Consider the following 6000-nt stretch of genomic DNA (forward strand, 5'->3'; position numbering starts at 1 on the left):
AGCAATATTTTAAATTCTAAAAATAAATGACTGAGAACAAGAAAATGAACAGAGTATTGTTACTGAAAAAAATCTACAAAAACCCTGAACCAATGGGGATTTCCTTCTATGACAAAACCCTGTGCCAGTCAGAGATTGAACATGCAGCATACTAGACAGATGGAAAAACCAATATACTTCTCACTGATAAGAGACTAGTTATCTATTGGTTATTTTAACCATTGCCTTCAAATACTGTATCTTTACTTTGCAAATACTTTTCTAGTGCACAAGACAATAAGAGGACAGAAGAAAAGCACAACTCAGAACAAACAACAGAGGAGTAAGGAAGAAAGTTAACAGATGGACTTCAGAGTGAATATAAATTTTAACTCATTTGAAGTTGAAGAGAACACAACATTCTGGTAGAGGCCTGCTGAATGTAATCAGCTCTGCCAGGACAAATGAGATCAGAAAGGTTGCAGAGTGGTACCCTCACTCTAAAAACAGCAATAATGGTTTGGAGGTGTAACCCCCAAACTTAGGGTTCAGAAACACAGAAGAAAGCCCCAGGATGTAAATTGGAAAGAATTCCTCCAACAACCCTGAGAAAGCCCTGTAAAGAGAAAGGGGAAGAGGCATAGCAAGGGCACAGCACAGCAGCACATGTGTCACAAGACAGCACTTTAGTCCTCCAACTAACAGAGAGCTTTTATCCCGACAGAGGTTTACATTTCCAAACCACTACAGAACTCAGAACTGGGAACCAAGCCCTTGTTTCCTCACCATGCCATCACCCCTACAAGGCTACAACGGGAAGAGAGCTCAGTGAGCCCTGAAGTGCCGATTTCCCCCCCAAGCCGCGATGCCAGCGTGCCGGGCTGCGAGCGCACATGCCTCGCTCGCAGCTGCACGGGCAGCGCGGCAGACCCTGCGCTCTCAGAGCGGGCATTATTCTGTGAGATCCCCCCTCCTCTGAATCTCTTTATGCACAAGTGCGTGTGCTTCTCCTCATGTACAAAGAATGCACTTGTTAACCACAAGGATCTTCTCCCTTCAAGATTTCCACAGATAATATATTTTTTAACCTAAGTAGAGACTATTATTTCTTCTGAGTTTCCTGCTGCAGATTGCTGTCACCTGCTTTAATACCTGTTCTTCCAGCAAGTCAAAATCCACTTTCAAACTCTTACATCCAGAACATGTTTTTTATCCAGTCATCTCCTGCAAACACATACAACTTCCCAGCAGACTTGCACCTTTGAGCAGCTATCTTGGGAATAGAGGAAGAACTATTTGTCCCAAGAAATTCAGTGATGACAGTGCAGTGGTCATTTTAAAAACTGTAATGACCATCTTTGGCAGGTAGCTAGAAAGAGGGTATTCTACATTTAGTTAAGTATCTTCTTGGCATTCTTGCTTTTATTTCTTAAATTGATCCTCATTTAGTCTGCCTCTCCTAATAATTAACAGGATTTCAAGATCAGAAAGGATAAAAAGCTAATCTACTCAAGACAACCTGACATTAAAAGAATAAAACATAACAAAAGAAACAAAGAAAAATAATAATACAGTGTACTAAAAACTCAGCTCACCCCTTGGAGTCACTCTTCCCAAAACTTTGGACAAAAAAACCCCTCGCTTTGAACTATATCTCAAATTTAAAAAAAAAGGAAAAAAAAAGTCAATCAAGAGATCAGCCTGGGGTAGCAAATCCCTAAACCTCTCAGGGAAAATACCATGGTATTTACAGAACCAGGCATTGAAACTTCATTTGCAGACCAACAGAAAGTTAGATTTGAGGTGAAAGTGTACTGCGGTTCTAAAATAAAGTTTAATTCAGCATAAATATTCCATTCACTAAGCTTTGAGAATTAAAATATAATTAAGACTCACAAAGCAGAGACTGAAAATCTGGGTTTGAATGTATGTGAATGTTAAAAGACAAACCACCAAAAAAACCTATGACAGTCACGAGAACACAGTTCAAATGATCAAGAGAAGCTTAACCCATTAAATACCTAAAAAAATGACTCATTGTACAAGATTTATATTTATACAGCCTCAGAAAACATGCTCAGAACAGGAATGATCAATTAATCTCTCAAACAACATTCAGCTGTAGGAACAGAGCAGGCCAGCTTGCTGTTTGCATTGTGCAGACAAATCAAAGCCAGCCAGAATGGCATCACATTTTAGTTGACCCCTTCCAGCCTTTCACTGACTAGAAAACTCATTTTTTAGCAAATACATTAAAGTCCACATAAAATTTTCATACAAACATTTTAAAATTTGTTAATAGAAAACACGTTTCTTCAAAACACCCTAAGTCACTAAGTATTGTTTGATCAAGAACCGGTCTGCTAGAGAAGGAGACTTGAAAACTACACAGAGGCTCACCTCACTCATCCCCCAGCTGGTGAAACTGCCACGAGTGCATCCATCACACAGCTCATGTACACCACCTCCTCCTCAGCCCCCCTGCCCCATCAATCCAAGCTCCAAAACCTTTGGGTCAAATACTTTCTGCTACAGTATCTGTGCAGCAGCTCCAGAAGGAAGCCCTGCATCCAGCAGGCCTACAAGGCACTGCTGCAGTAGCCATAAATAATAGACCATGTTTTCCATTTTCAAGCAAGTTTCACCCCTAAGGAGCAGCCTGGTGCTGTCGCCTGCTGCATCCATGCCAAAAAGGAGGAGAATGTTATGCAAACAACTTACGTCATGACAGAGAAGTGCCTAGACTTCTTCATTCACTCTTGCATCACCAAGAGTTCCCAAGCCTCTCCCAGATAAGCCAACCTCCAGGCGGAGCCCTTGGATGGGCTGTTCCCTGCCAAGCCATCCAGAACAATGCCCACAGGTTGCCCCACCTGTCCCACATCATCCCCTGCTCTCTAAAGGTAAACAGTTCCTCCTGTGAGACTCCAGCATGAACACCTGACTGAATTTATAATAGCAGAAATAAGTCACACAGAGTGAATTTGTGCTGGGAAATGTGCTTGTTTCAACTGTAAAGCAAGACACAAGTGTTGTAACATTAACCAACGTAATTAGGGTTTCCATGAAAGTGAAACCACCTTGTTTACAGCACTTCAAACTGCTTTATTTTGTGTTGCTGATATGCACTTTGTTAATGTGTTGGGCTATAGGTTTTTCTGCTTCTTCAATATAGATATAAAAACTCTACACATTGAGACATTCAGTCAATTAGATTGGGAGGTAATAGTATGCCTGAAATATGTCAAGATCAGGTTTATAACAGGTTTAACGCACTTAAGATACGTCTGAAGTTGCTACAATAGTGCTAGTATTAACATTAAACTGAAGAATACTATGAATCCTCATCTATTAAAGAAAAACCATTAAACTCACATCTTAGGACTCCTGTATTCCAATCTTGTTTTCCATTTAATATATGCACATCAAGATCCCTGAGTAGACTCTATTTGTTAAAGAGCTTGTTTATAGCTGGTATCAGCCTACAGTTTTTTAAACCAGTTTTCCAGTCGTCAGCTGCCTCCAAGGTTTACACTTGATTAATGATGGTAATTTCCAAGTGTGCTTTCAGCTCCAAACCAGGCAAGTGCCCAGGGCATTCCAGGAGCACAGTGCTGCCAGCACTGGGGAGGGACAAGGGCACCCAGCTGCCCCACCAAGCCTGGCAGCAGCAGCAGTCCTGGTCTGCTGCAGGACAGCAAGGCCTTCCTGGCCATTCCAGCCTCTGGGACCAAGTGCCACATCTGCAGGTGGATCATGGCACCAGCTCACAATTTCCCTCACCGCTATATAAACTCAGGCCCATTGTACTGTAGCTGACGATTATGATGAATTTTAGGTTGCATTCAAGCTGTGACCTAGTACCAGCTCTGTTACTGATAAATCACAGCTTCCTCCCATTAGCTCCTCACATCATCAGCTTCTACTCTCATATTCTCACTCCACCTGTTTGATAATTTTTTAAAATCTTACGATTTTTACTGTACTTATGACTACTAATGCTACCCTTAGTACAAATACTACCCTTAAGGGGATGATTGTTTTTCTCCTATTCCTTGGTGGGTCTTCAGAGAATACAAACAACAGAATATGTTACCTTTGTCCACTATTTCTACCCAGTGGAACAAAAAACACACACAAAATAACCTAGCTACAAAACTAGCATTTTGTAATCTCCTTCCTTGGACGTTACCAACTAGTGGACAACAAGACATAATATATCTTAGTAATGTAATAATGTTTGGAGAAGTTTTTACTGAAATACTTCAGCACTATGTTTATTCAGTTGTTCTCTTCTGCACTAGTTTATCCAACTAAATTTACCACTCCTCAACACTGCACTTTTTTATTAACACAACATTTAAAAAGAGCCTGCTGCTAAAACTTTAGAGCTGCCGAACAGACATGGATTTTAAACTCCATCTAACTTAGAACATCGCAGGCATCCGTAGCAGCTATGGCACCCTCAGGGCTGACTTCCTAAATAAGTACCTGTTCCTACGCTTGTTCCAATAAACAGACGAGCAACCGACAACTCGCTTACTAAACCCCACGGTATTTTAAGGATGTGAGGGCTCTGGATCCGAGTGACAGCCACACGTAACGCCACGCCTGGATGCTGGCGGCAAGGAGAAGTGCGGAGATGCCTGTGCAGGAGCTCCCTCGGGACACGGCCCGGCCATCGGCCACCTCCGGGACTACGACTCTGTCACCGGGGAGGCCAGGGGGTATTATACGGCTCGGCCGCAGCACGCTTCAACCACGATGCCGAGCTTCAGGAGAAGCGGGCCGGCACCCCACCGAGGTCGGCACCCACCACAGCGGCCGCCAAGGCTGACACAACCGGCCGGCTCCGGGAAAGCGCAGCTGACCGGCCCCGGCGCGGCAGGAAACGCCGCCGGGGAGAAGCTGCGGCGCGGGCCCACGGGCAGCAGCATCCCGGGCGGCCGCGGGGACGAGGCCCGCCGCCCCGGTGGGAGGGCGCCGGAGCCGGTGCAGACACCAGGGGGGAACGGCCTCCCCATCCCGGTGCGCCACAGCCGGCCCCGGCCGCCCCGCGGGGCCGGTCCCCGCAGAGCGCGGGCAGGGGAGGCGGCGGCGCCGCGCCGGGCGGCCCCGGCTGCCGGCCCGGCCCCCCGCGCACCGCGGGGCCGCGCTGACTCACCTCGCCCGGGGGCGGCTCCGGGGGGGCGCTCGGCCGGGAGCATCGCAGCCCCTTCCCTGCCGCCGCGGCTGCTGCGGGCGGCGGCTCCGCGCACCTCCCGCCCCCCCGGCCGGGCCGCGCCGCCGCCGCCGCGCAGGGGCGCTGCGGGGAGGGACGGAGCCGCCCCCCGCCCCGCCGCGGGGGGGCCGCGCAGCGCCCGGCAACGCCTCCGCGGGCCCCGCGCCACGGCCCGGCCCGGGCGGGCCCTCCCTGCGCGGCCCGGGCGGTCCGCTCACGGACCGCGGACGGCTGCCGGGTCCGCACCTCTGCTGGGACACTGCAGGGCCTTGGGCTTAAGAACACTGCCTGGGCAGCGTCCTGGGCCCCAAGAGGCGAATGACATTGACAGCGCTTCCTGCTCGTCACAAGTTCCAAACGCGTATCACAGCATAAAGAATTAATTACCTTAGTGCCTTTCACAGCCACTGGCATCGCCTCTTCGGGAACACCGCTTCTAGACTTGCACACAAACAAAATTCCCTAAATGTTTAAAATAACAACATAAACTTCCCCACACACTATTTACTGAAGCAGAAAAAGGGAGGGAGGGTAACTCCTGAGCAACAGCTGAGTCGTGCTGCAATATCAAAAGGTCAGCGATGTTAAACTAAAGTAGGGGAATAGTCACGAAGTGAAAGGCCAGCCAGAGATTTGGGGGGTTTATCATCCCTGAACCGAACAGGAGGTCCTGAAGCTGAGGATTAAGCTCAAATGATGGTGCTCTTTACACAAGAGTTCACATTGGGCCCTAGTCCAAGCAGATTGATAAAATGAACAAGCTCCACTGGCCAGCTCTCCCAGTGGCACAGCACGGCAGC

The 6000-nt window shown here is 47.7% G+C and overlaps 1 protein-coding gene across 2 annotated transcripts in view; it reads right to left on the reverse strand.

The window, feature by feature from the left end:
• The window catches only part of MFSD6 (major facilitator superfamily domain containing 6), a 28866-nt gene extending 23233 nt beyond the window's left edge, over positions 1-5633 (reverse strand). Inside the window, exon 1 of one of the 2 annotated variants that reach the window (XM_084209801.1) lies at positions 5588-5633. The gene's annotated coding sequence lies outside the window, so the exon portion shown is untranslated. Of the gene's footprint in view, positions 1-5143; positions 5273-5587 lie in introns of those variants that run through there. The other variant, XM_084209800.1, reaches the window with a different exon arrangement.
• Between the last annotated feature and the right edge of the window lie 367 nt (positions 5634-6000).

This window comes from Fringilla coelebs (assembly GCF_963513975.1).
Source record: "Fringilla coelebs genome assembly, chromosome: 7".
In the NCBI taxonomy this organism is placed as follows: Eukaryota; Metazoa; Chordata; class Aves; order Passeriformes; family Fringillidae; genus Fringilla; species Fringilla coelebs.